Source organism: Nymphalis io, chromosome 18 (assembly GCF_905147045.1).
Source record: "Nymphalis io chromosome 18, ilAglIoxx1.1, whole genome shotgun sequence".
NCBI classification, from domain to species: Eukaryota; Metazoa; Arthropoda; class Insecta; order Lepidoptera; family Nymphalidae; genus Nymphalis; species Nymphalis io.
The window spans coordinates 8895093-8908929 of NC_065905.1; positions in this window are offsets into that span (position 1 = coordinate 8895093).

The window sequence follows — 13837 nt, forward strand, 5'->3', positions numbered from 1 at the left end:
TAATATTATAACAATATATAATTTTTTAAATTATTATTAAAAAATTAAAAGTGAAACACACCTTTAGTTACAGCGGCGGTTAAGCTTCTGAATGATATATTTATAATTCGTCCTCTTTATTTATTTAAAAGGAAAGAAAAAAATTAACATAATTAAGAAAAATTAATTAGAAAACAATGTAACCGTTCGGGTCAAATATTACCTAAATTTGACTTGTAAATTTCTGCCCTACGTCAAATTAATATAATTTTACATAAATATTAATTCAAATATTTAATTTTTATTTATTAATGGCCATGCAGATTTTAATTCGTCACATACAAGCTATTTTTAATATTTCATTCCTTGAACGTTACGTCACACACAAATAATAAATTAAAGAAAACTTAGAACCTTTTATTCATCTATAGTTAAGTGTTCAATCAGTTGGACAAGAAGTGAGAGTGATTTCAACAATAAAAAACCATTAAATTTTATTCTTCCATAATTACGGAATGTAAGACACTGTACTTGACATTATACCCAGGCAGAAAAAGAATCTACAGGCCCAAAAGTTGACGTACCCTAAGATCAGTAATGCAGAAAGATCCATCACCCTCACAAAACACGAGGCACAGGGACTAAATTACGAGACGGTCATCCTCATCAAATATGCGTCTACAAAGCTACAATTGCATACACGATAGCGTACCCTATGCAGTGGTTGCAATATCAGATCACACGAAATTTTTTTGACTTTAACCGACGACAGCGACGACGTATTGGAAACACCGGTGAAGATGACGGTGGAATATGTTATGTTACCTACCCAACGGCTTGCAAATAGCACCTCCCCTAGTAAATAAAGTAAATAATATCGTTAAAGAAAGCGGTAGAGAATACCGTGGAAGTGGTTTTTGTGACGTCATAATTGGTATAATAAAAGTTGATCGAGTTTTTATAAAAGCTGTCTCACTCAGCCAAAAATCAACAATCCTATACAATCTATGTTGCGAAAAATATATTTTATTCAAGCTTTATAGACCACAAACAAATGAATTTTATAAAAAAAACTGCTTGGCAAAGAGAGTAAAATAAAGTCAATTTATGCAAATCATCAATCAATTCAAATAAATTTTATTCAAGAAGGTTCTTGCGAATTGTTTACAAGATTAAGTTAAATTGGAAACTACTTACTTAAATAACACTTTACTAGTGGTAGCTTTGGCAACCTTCGTCAAGTCCTCAAGTGGTCTATACCGCAATGTTTGAAGACGAAAGTCTTCAACCAATGCGTCTTACCTGCCATGACATACGGTGCCGAAACGTGGACACTAACTGCGGGACTAGTCCACAAATTCAAAGTCGCTCAGCGTGCTATGTAGCGAGCTATGCTCGGAGTATCTTTGAAGGATAAGATCAGAAATGAGATTATGCGAAAAAGAACCGGAGTCACCGACATAGCTTGCAAAATTAGCAGGCTGAAGTGGCAGTGGGCTGGTCACGTATGTCGTAGGACCGATGGCCGTTGGAGCAGACGAGTTCTAGAGTGAAGACCGCGAATTGGCAAGCGCAGCGTAGGGCGCCCTCCAGCCAGGTGGACCGACGACCTTAAGAAGGTGGCGGGCACCAACTGGATGCGGAAGGCGGAGGACAGGGAGCTTTGGCGCACCTTGGAAGAGGTCTATGTTCAGCAGTGGACAACGATTGGCTGTTGATTGATTTATTTATTTTGGTGGTAGCTTTGTGCAAGCTCGTCTGGGTAGGTACCACCCACTCATCAGATATTCTACCGCAAAACAACAGTACTTGGTATTGTTGTGTTGCGGTTTGAAGGGTGAGTGAGCCAGTGTAATTATAGGCAAAATGGATATCACATCTTAGTTCCCAAGGTTGGTGGCGCATTGGCGATGTAAACAATGCTTAACATTTCCTAAAATGCCAATGTCTATGACCGTTGGTGACCACTTACCTATTCTATACAAAAAGTGATCTAGTATAAAAAAAGTGAGTAATTACAGGCACAAGGGACATAATGTCTTAGTTCCCAAGGTTGGTGGCGCATTAGTAATGAAAGCGATGGTTAATATTTCTTACAATGCCAATGTCTATGGGCGTTTGTGACCACTTACCATCAGGTGGCCGAAATGCTCGTTCGCCTTCGTATTCTATAAAAAAATGACCGTGTAGAGAAGAATAGGCAAGAATCAGCTCTCTCTCAGTTATTACTCTTTTTCGACAATCAAGTTATATAGATAATTAAATGCAATTAAATTATTATTTATCCTGCATGGAAATCAATGAATACTAACTCCATACTTTTTTTCTATCTATATAATCCTCTATTGAGTACTACAACTTAATAATCAAAGTCGTCTACACATGTGATTTAAATTTATTAATTGGCAAAACCAATATAGTATTAAAGGAATTTTACAATAATATATTAATTGCAGACATAAAGCCAGCCACGCAGACATTTAGAAAAGAGACAGTACGTCTTATATTATATGGGATTTATTAAAAATGCTTTATAAATATTGTCTGTAAAATATGAAATAATTAAAAAATATATTTCATTTAATAATTATTTAATGTGAAAAACATCTATTGGTGCGCCATGGTGGCAAGACCGACTCATATGCTATGACAGCAAACGGCATGACGCTCTCTTATGGCGTTATGCTTGTGGGTATACTACCTGTACTGTATACTTCGTCGTCATAATTTATTTTTTTATTAACGAAACTGTTTTTATGTAGTGTATTCCATATCCATTGATTGGGTCGGTATACATTAGGTTCACCATCATCCATTCTATTCAAATATTTGTGGTAAACAAACTCGCAAGAAACAATTATTTACGCATACTTGATTTAATAAAATATAAATTAAACAAGAAAATAATTTGAATACAATTTAAATTAACATTATATACAAGTATAATTTATTAATTTTTTCATGTTTGTAGACAAAAAATAGTTTTTTGAAAATAATTTGAGGAAGGTTTTATTGATAAAGATTATAGATTTAGATGAAATTTGAAATGAAGCAATATTGAACCCCAAGGATGGACATAGGTTAATATTTTAACCTAATTTGATGACTAAGTTAAGTAGGTAATCACCTAGTCATCAAATAATATTTATTTCAAGTAGGTTCAAGCTGCTTTGATTCACATATCTTAGTGAACTTGAGATTAATTTACGTTCAAGTCAACTTGACACCGATAACTTATCAGATATTTTACTGCAAAACAGTAGCAAACAGTTTGCCTTCCCGGCTAATATATAAAAAAAAAGTACTTGGTGTTGTTATGTTCCGGTTTAAAGGATGACTGAGCCAGTGTACTACAGGCATATGGTACATAAAATCTGGGAAATGAGACTGTATGTCTCTGAAACCTTTAGTTAAGAAAGTTTGCTCTGTAAAAAACTGCGTAAATATATTTATTATAACTATCAATCACATACTTAAATTTTTACTTTATTATAAGGCTTTATTTATTAGCTAACTTTCGCTTTACAGATATCTATTCAAAATTAAATATCGTTGTTTTAATTTTATTTTAAAATAAATGGTTACAACTATTCTCTACCATACGTTTTTAGTATCATACACATGTTATTAAAGGTACATAAAAACTGTGGAGTGTTTGCTTTTAAGAAACCATGCGTAAAGTCAGGCACGCTAACGATGCTTCTACGTAACCTACGACCGTTTCAGCTTCAATTCAGAGCGCCCTTTCAGAGCTATCTGTTACCATCGGTTCGTGATATTATAATTATTTTTATTACTAGCTCTTATTCAACGTGTCATTTTTATAATTTATTTTGATCAAATCTTGCATGATGAATTAGGAGCACTTCCGCTTATGGATCATTATCATATGGATTTAAAAATTTACATGTTGTTTCAGTGCTAGACAAAGAAACTCTTCAACGGTCAACAGCCTAGACATCAAATTCTTAACAGACCTAAAAAAAAATAATGAGATTCATCATTCAGTTGTATTATTTTATGTTTGTTATCACATAACTCCGCCGTTTTCACACAAAACATCAACCTGATCTCTGCTGGTAACTTTTCATGTAAAATAAATATATTAATAGTCTCGTATTACTCGCTAACAATTTTATAAGAAAAACACAAGTACTCGTAGCTCTTTGAGAGTATTTCGTCGGTTTTTCTTGTTTTTTTTTTTAATAAGTATAATAAATACTTATGTGAACTATTCCCTTAATCTTATTATACTGAGCCAGACCAGACCAGAGTGTGTTGTAATGCAACTCCAACGACTTTACATGCTTTCTGAGGCCGAGGAGTATAAACACTGTCATATTCCATACTCCAGAAATTACACAAATTATATTAATGCCTCGTCCTATGGTTTGATTGCATAATATTGGGATCTGCTGCCTTAACCAGCCACTAGATTAAAACTAACTGAGGCAGACCTATTGATAGAAGATTAGATGTTAAGTCAGTTTTATGTGAAACGTCTATTGTCGCGCCTGTATAGAGACCGACAAAATACACGAAATAAATTATTATATATTTATTTTATAAACGAAACTCAAAACCAAATGTTTTTTATTTATTTTAATCCATATTTAATAATTGGTTTTCTTTAATTATAAATTCTCCTTGTAACCATACCGCTGGGTATCCTGTATTGGTCACATTTTGTTTTAACTTATAGTTGGTGAAAATCCAACAATTTTATAACAGTAAAAATTATTATATTTTTATGTAAACAATAGTAAGGGCAAGCTAACCAGGGGGAGCGTGGAAAGGTAGCGAGTAAATTACTCCAATCTATTTACGTGAGTGTAGAAACAGGCGAGCTAACTGCCACCTCAGCGTATATTGAATGGTCCTACCATTTCAAATATTTGGTACATTACGCAAACATCATGTACAACAATAGCGACTTTAACCTGTTTGACGTAGAAACTAAAATTGGATAGTAAAATTTTAAACGTTGCTCTTAAGTAATTCTACTTGAAAGGTATATTTAGCTACGTCATCTTTTAAAATATGAAAGAGTGAAGATGAAACATGAGTTTTCTCTGGTGGTTTTGAAATTAAATTTCGAATGTTTTACAAGTACTGTATATTTGAGCTAATTTATTTGTATTTTTTTTATATTCGTCGGGAGGGCAAATGACTCTACTCCATCTGATGGTAAGTGGTAGTAGAGTCCAAACGCGACGACGGCCAGTACAGACGAGAAAAACGTTCTGCACTAGCCGCCTTCGCCTTGCCGGCCCGCAAGATGCCTCTTCACGCCTCGTTTGAAGGAACCCGGGTTTTAAGAGGAGGGGAACACGTGAGCTGGTAAGGAATTCCAATTTTTTGGAAGTGCGACAAAGAAAGGAGTTGCCAATTTCTTTGTTCGCGATGGAATTGATGTCACAGTTAGGCGGTGACATCGAGAACCATCTTGCGTGGACTTAAGAAGGAAGGGGGAAGCAGGAATTAGAGAGAATAATTTCTCAGAGCACTCGCCGTGATACAGTCGATAGAAAGCGCTCAGTGCTGCTATCTCGCGACGCAATTGTAAAGGTTCAAAGGTGCTTGTGACCTTTACGTCGCCAATAATGCGTACGGCACGTCGCTGCAACCGGTCCAAGGCCTCCAGTAGGTACTTAGCGGAGCCATCCCAAAGGTGCGAGCAATATTCCACGCAAGACCGTACCTGTTTTTTGTACAGCAGGCACAGTTGTTGTGGCGTGAAAAAACGCCGCACCTTGTTCAGAACTCCGAGTTTCCGTGAAGCTGTTTTTATAACAGCCTCGATGTAATCCCTTGAACTAAGGTTGCAGCGAACATCAATGCCCAGCATGGCGATTTTGCTTTGTATCACCAGCGGAGTACCACAGAGGGAGGGAAGAGGGGAAAATGATGACTTTTTCGCTGTGAGAGCGCATACTTGTGTTTTCTTGGCATTAAACTCAACAAGATTATCAGAGCCCCATTTGGCGATGAGCTCTAATGTCCTTTCGAGTTCAATGACAAGATCCTTCCGCCTTTCCTCAATTTCCGCCCGCCCAGCCACTGCGCGTCCGTGGTATCCACCATGCACTGTACTATCGTCTGCATAGCAATGTATGTTCCCAAGAGAGAGCATATCATTGATATGCAAAAGAAAGAGTGTGGGAGATAGCACAGATCCCTGGGGGACCCCAGCATTCACTACATAGAATTGTGAAGCGCAACCATCAACTAAAACATGAAGGCTACGCTTGTGTAGGAAGCTGGCAATCTAGGTGCATAGCTGAGCAGGCAGACCAAATGCCGGCAGCTTGGAGAGAAAACTTTTGTGCCAGACCCTGTCGAAAGCCTTGGAGATATCGAGGCTGACAGCCAACGATTCTCCATGCTTGTCGATAGCTTCACCCCAGAGGTGTGCTACGTACGCTAGAAGATCACATGTGGACCGTTTTGGTCGAAACCCGTACTGACGATCATTAATTAGACAGTGATCTTCTAGGTAATGGATCAGTTGGTTCTTTAAAATCCGTTCCATCACCTTAAGAAGTACTGAGGTGATAGTTATTGGCCGATAATTTGCCGGGTCAGACCGATCCCCTTTTTTGGGAACCGCTTGCACATTAGCTCTTCTCCAAGCCTCCGGCACACATCCCGAAGAGAGAGAAAGTTGGAACAGGCGTGTTAACACAGGAGACAGCTCCGCTGCGCACTTCTTCAGCACTATGGCTGGTATTCCATCAGTACCGCTAGCTTTCCGTACATCAAGTGAGTGCAGCTCCGCACGCACATCACGTTGCCTGATTTTGATGTCAGAAATCGTATGGCCACATGAAGGTATTGTAGGTGGTAGCGCACTACAATCATCGATGATGGAATTATCGGCAAAGAGTTTAGCCTGGAGATTAGCTTGCTCTTGCGGACTGTGAGCTAACGATCAATCCGGATTTCTGAGCGGTGGCAGCGAAGGTTGGCAGAAATTGTTTTGCACAGACTTGGACAGACGCCAGAAGCTACGGGAGCCCCTAGGATGCGAAACAAGGTCATGACCAATCTGTACAATGCGCTGTATATTTGATTTGACATTTTTAAAATAGTAGTGTAATAAATGTTTATAGTAAAGACTGTAAGAAATTAGTTTATCTCCTAATTTATTGGAATTTATTAAAATTTTAACATAGACACCTTGTCTTAAAACCTGATACAAAAGTGATCTTAGTTATTATAGACCTGTTTCAAAAAACCAGTATAATATCCTCGAATTATTCTTTCAATCTCTAGTCTAATTCGTTTTAAATATTTTTGTCATAGTGAGTAATAAGTTTTAATTAATTTATAAGTCAGATATCAGTGCAGTAGTAGCAGTAAAATTTGTTAATAAAATTTCATATCATTTAAAACTACATAAAATACTACACGCATAAAATATATAACATGTAAAGTTAATAAGTAAATGATCATATTCATTAAATTCATTCATTCCTAATTCGTCATCCGTCAGATTAATAGACGTTCTTTATTTGTTCCGTATTCAAAAATATTCTTTATCAGTTTAAAGTGGGTAAAATTAAATAAACAAGTGGTTCCTTTAAATTCTACCCACTTTAAACTGAAAAAACATTTATTTGTTACAAATGTTGTGAAGTTTTGTAGGCGAAAAGTGAAAAAAAGATGTTATGTCCCTTGTGCCTGTAATTACACTGGCTCACTCACTCTTCAAACCGGAACACAACAATATCAAGTATTGCTGTTTTGCGGTAGAATATCTGATGAGTGGGTGGTACCTACCCAGACGAGCTTGCACAAAGCCCTACCACCAGTAGATTGAAAGTTTATAGGAACCAAATCAAGATAAATAATGGACTTTTTCAGAAATTTACTAATTCAAATTAAAAATTTCAATGTATGTTGAACTCAGATCTATATGATCAATCTTATTTAATAGGGTTTACCTTAGGCTGGACACAATTCGGTTAAATGCGCCCACGCGTATATGAAAAGCGCGATAATTGAATTGTTGTTGCCTATAGCATTGAGTTATCATTAGTCTCGTAAACCTCTGTCTGTATTTGTTTGTAATGTATTTTCATATGTTAGTGTAATAGCTTTTAAAAAAAACTGCACATATTAAGGATTTAAAAAAATATAACGATATGGGTAATACACATTTTTATTTGTTTTTCGATTCTTTATATTAAACAAGCTATTACCTGCGGTTTTGCTCGCACGTAAATATAGGTAAAGGATAAATGGTTATATGGAAAACTTTGATTTTAAAATGAGAAACATGAAAGCCTGCCTGAAGCATGAAAGACGCCTGTAGTTAGACTTAATAATTTTATAGTGACTAAATGGGTTGAACAAAATACATGTCTTTCGATCTACGATGCTGTACCTCAGATGGCCCCGGCATCCACGTCGTGGTTAATACTGTATAAGAAGAAGTGTACTTTTTTTTATTATATACAGAAAAATGTTACAAAATGTTGGAAAATTTATTCCTTTTAAGAGCTTCAGTTGAGACTAAATACATACGTTATTTATCACAAGTACCTAATTTTGTATATATTTTATATAAATTTGTCCAGAAGCCAAAATAGCCTAGTGGTAAGAATGCATGAATCTTAACCGATGATTGTGGGTTCAAACCCGGGCAGGCATCAATGAATTTTCATGTCCTTAATTTATGATTATAATTCATCATTGGAGCAGCGTAGTGGAATAAGCTCCAAACCCTCTCCTCAAAAAGGGAGAGGTCAGAGGAGGCCTTAGCCCAGCAGTGGGACATTCACAGGCTATCACTATATAATTTCAAATAGAATGGCCCTTATATAATTTGATTTCAATGAAAATCTTAGAAGAAATCAGTTTTAAAATAACTCCGCAGCAAAATAATTATCAAGAGCAATTATCGGTGCGGGGGGGAGGGTGTGATAGCGGAGCTGCTTGGTGGCGCTACGAGGTAGCATGCCGTGCGACCCAGGCGCGTGGTCGGCCCCATTCGGAATGGTTATGTTCCGCGAAATATTGTTGCACTATCTCATCGTATGAGTTTTGTTCTTTTTGCTAAATGGTTTTTTTCAATTAGGTTCTTAACTAAGTAGCTACGTACTTACTAAGCATTCAACATAGGTACTTACCGAGGTTTATAATTTGATGTTGTCGTAGTTTTCTATTGTTTCCTTATTATCTAAATAAGAGGTATATAAATTTTAGATTTTGTTTTAAAGATTTAATGATTTTTTTTTTGGAACGAGGTTCTTTTACGCGGCTTACAGTAGAGAAACGGTAGAAAATATCTCATAACGAAATAGCGTTATGCCTACCTATTAAATGCTACAAAATGCGATGCGTTGAGCGTTCAAATTCTAGTAGGAACTATACCACGCCTATACTTATTGTAGCTACCCTTTTTTTTTAATTTAGTTAAATAATTAAATATAAGCAATCTCAATCAACATAATTCATTTTATGCCTAAAAATTATAATTTTATTTGAAATATTAACCATTCCTTACATCATACTAATGCGCCACCAATATTGGGAACTAAGATGTTACGTCCCTTGTGCCTGTATTTACACTGGTTCCAGAAAAAAAAATGTCATCTGGCTTAAGAAATATTTATCTATAATATAAAAACGTGAAACAGGCAAACATCTAAGATTGTCGGTGTCTTGTTCATTGTTTCTTTTATAAACTACTAATTTTTTCCCCGCGGCTTCGCACGGGTAGAATAAGTATAAATAACAGTTATACAGTAATAAATTAAATTGATACAAAAATAATAATAAGCACACAACACTAGTTTTTATAAAGATTCAAATGAATCAAAGGATAGTACAAAAATTTAAAAGTCAATTTTAATTCCTTTGTTTGTCTGCGAGTAATGTTAAATAATTCAGTACATAAATTACACATTTTAATATATAAGTGCAAAACAGATTATATATTTTTAATCAGTCATAAATTTATCGTGATAACTATAGCAAGTGTACATAGTCGTATCATTTCTATCAAAAACGTTTTTTCTTCAAAATAGTTTCTATCAAAAACGTTTTTTCTTCAAAAAAATGAAGACGGATCTCATAAGCAACAGCAGTATTTGGTATTGTTGTGTTCTGGTTTGAAGGGTGAGTGAGCCAGTGTAATTACAGGCACAAGGGACATAACATCTTAGTTCCCAAGGTTGGTGGCGCATTGGTGATGTAAGCGATGGTTAACATTTCTTACAATGCCAATGTCTAAGGCCGTTTGGTGACCACTTACCAGCAGGTGGCCCATATGCTCATCCGCCTTCCTATTCTATAAAAAAAAAAAGATAATAATTCATTTTATTAGCTTTTTGAAGCATAACAAACTTTTAGAACATTCGATTGGCTCGCTTGATTTATATGTTTCCAGACTCTGTGCTACCGAGTGTTGTATGTTAGCGAGTGCTAACAATTGCAATTATTTACTAGACAATATATATAATTTTGAAGAAATAAAGTTTTAGATAGAAATTTTGCGAGTCAATTACTTTAGTTATCGCGACAATTTTATGACAGATTGAAAAGTATATAATCTGATTTGCACTTTTATATTGTGTCGAAATTTACGTACCGAATTATTAAACATAACTCGCAGACAACAATGCAATGAGAATATCATGATGAGAATGCATAGTACACACTGGAATAAGCTCCAAACCTTTTCCTCAAAAAAAAGAGAGAAGGTTTTAGCCCAGCAGTGGGACATTCACAGGCTGTTAATGTTTACTGTATAGTATATAGTAGGAGGCATTACAATAATTCGATAAATCCATTTTTCTTTAATTACAGTACAGTACAGTAACAGCCTGTAAATGTCCCACTGCTGGGCTAAGGCCTCCTCTCCCTTTTTTGAGGAGAAGGTTTCTTTAATTACTACAATAATAATTATCGCACTAATATTATAAATACAAAAGGTTGTGTGCGTTGTGAAACTATGTTACTTTTTCAACCATATCATAGCTAATATGTGTCATAATTAACATATTTTGGCTTTTTCATTCCGTTTAACTAGATTTTTGATTATGACGCGGGTGAAGCCGCGGATCAATCGCTAGTAATATAATATATTGTGAAAATTAACTTGATTGTTAAAATAATAAATTGGGTAAATCATTTTGATGATTTACTAATTTATAAGCCCTCAAAAACTGACCATGCTGGAAGAACTGCTAATGCTTTTGCTCTCACACACGACTTGACCCAACCGGTTGATCAGCCCACCAGGATCCCAGATATTGATGGGCAAGCGCCTTCTCTACTGGATCTTCTGCTGACTTCTTACCCGGTGGAATATCAGGTTATGGTTCAAGCTCCACTTGGTTCTTCGGATCACGGCCTTATATCTACCAAAGTGCCACAGGCCAGATGCCGCCATCAGCGGTATGCAAACGTCGCATTTGGCACTATAAGTCGGCAGATTGGGACGGTATGCGCGATTACTATGCGTCAGTCCCTTGGAAGGAACGTTGTTTCAGTGGGAATGACCCGACAGCTAGTGCCGCTGCTGTTGCTGATGAGATCATGTTAGGAATGGAATACTACATTCCTAGCTCAGATCTCATCAATAGGGGTACGCGTTACCGTTGGTTCACTTGTGAATGTGCCGACGCTGTATCATCTAAGCAGGCGGCATATCGCGCGTGGATCAACGGCTGCATTAGCGGGGCATCTAACATTGACTCACTGAAAGCAACGGTCCACAGGTGATCTTCTAGCGTACGTAACACACCTCTGGGGTGAAGCTATCGACAAGCATGGAGAATCGTTGGCTGTCAAGCTCGATATCTCCAAGGCTTTCGACAGGGTCTGGCACAGAAGTCTTCTCTCCAAGCTACCGGCATATGGTCTGCCTGCTCAGCTATGCACCTGGGTTGCCAGCTTCCTACATAAGCGTAGCCTTCGTGTTTTAGTTGATAGTTGCGCTTCACAATTCTATGTAGTGAATGCTGGGGTCCCCCAGGGATCTGTGCTATCAGCCACACTCTTTATTTTGCATATCAATGATATGCTCTCCCTTGGGAACATACATTGCTATGCAGATGATGGTACAGTGCATGGTGGATACCACGGACGCGCAGTGGCTGGGCGGGCGGAAACTGAGGAGAGGCGGGAGAATCTTGTCATTGAACTCGATAGGACGTTAGAGCTCATCGCCAAATGGGGTTCTGATAATCTTGTTGAGTTTAATGCCAAAAAAACACAGGTATGCGCTCTCACAGCGAAAAAGTCACCATTTTACCCTCATCCCTCCCTCTGTGGCACACCGCTGATGATACAAAGCAAAATCGCCATGCTGTCCAAGGGATACTGGTGGTAGGGCTTTGTGCAAGCTCGTCTGGGTAGGTACCACCCACTCATCAGATATTCTACCGCAAAACAGCAATACTTGATATTGTTGTGTTCCGGTTTGAAGGGTGAGTGAGCCAGTGTAATTACAGGCACAAGGGACATAAAATCTTAGTTCCCAAGGTTGGTGGCGCATTGGATATGTAAGCGATGGTTGACATTTCTTACAATGCCAATGTCTAAGAGCGTTGGTGACCACTTACCATCAGGTGGCCCATATGCTCGTCCGCCTTCCTATTCTATAAAAAAAAAAAGGGATTACATCGAGGCTATTATAAAAATAGCTTCACGGAAACTCAGAGTTCTGAACAAGGTGCGGCGTTTTTTCACGCCACAACAACTGTGCCTGTTATACAAAACACAGGTACGGTCTTGCGTTGAATATTGCTCGCACCTTTGGGATGGCTCCGCTAAGTACCTACTGGAGGCCTTGGACCGGTTGCAGCGACGTGCAGTACGCATTATTGGCGACATAAAGGTCACAAACACCCTTGAACCTTTACAATTGCGTCGCGAGATAGCAGCACTGAGCGCTTTCTATCGACTGTATCACGGCGAGTGCTCTGAAGAATTATTCTCTCTAATCTCTGCTTCCCCCTTCCTTCTTAAGTCCACGCGAGCTGGTTCTCGATGTCACCGCCTAACTGTGACATCAATTCAATCGCGCACAAAGAAATTTGGCAACTCCTTTCTTTGTCGCACTACCAAAAAATGTAATTCCTTACCAGCTCACGTGTTCCCCTCCTCTTACAACCCGGGTTCCTTCAAACGAGGCGTGAAGAGGCATCTTGCGGGCCGGCAAGGCGGTGACGGCTAGTACAGAACATTCTTGCCGACTGTACTGGCAGTCGTCGCATTTGGACTCTACTACCACTTACCATCAGGTGGAGTAGAGTCATTTGCCATCCCGGACATATAAAAAAAAAGAGGCACCCTGAATATTGACATTAAAATAGAACGATCGCGGTTAATGAAGTCGACTCTTAGACCAACTCTGCCTCAGGTCGAAGCTGGTTACTAAAGCTTCCAGCTGGAACTACAGAACCGATTTGCCGTGTTGGAAACCGATTGGTGACGTCGTCAATGCCCTGCCTGGGCATTGACGACGTCACCAATAGTCTGGTGCGTGTCATCCGCGAGGTAGGCCAAAATTACTTTCGACAAAAGAGCAATGGACGTAAATCGAAGCTCTCAGGTGAAACTCTGAACGAGATGACGAGGAGACGAGAACAGCAGAACATGACGCCATTTGAGTGTCAGGCACTTAACACGAAGGTTAAAAAACTAATAAGGCGTGACACAAGACGAGCGAATACCCGGAATATTGAAGATGCTACAGCACTCAATAGGGGCTCAAAGGTTCTTGCAAAGTCACATACCTCCTGTTGTCACCTGACAAAACTCAGAACCATACAAGGCACAACCGTCGCCTCAAAACCAGAGATTCTAGCTGAAGTCGAAAAGTACTATGGCGATTTATACTCAT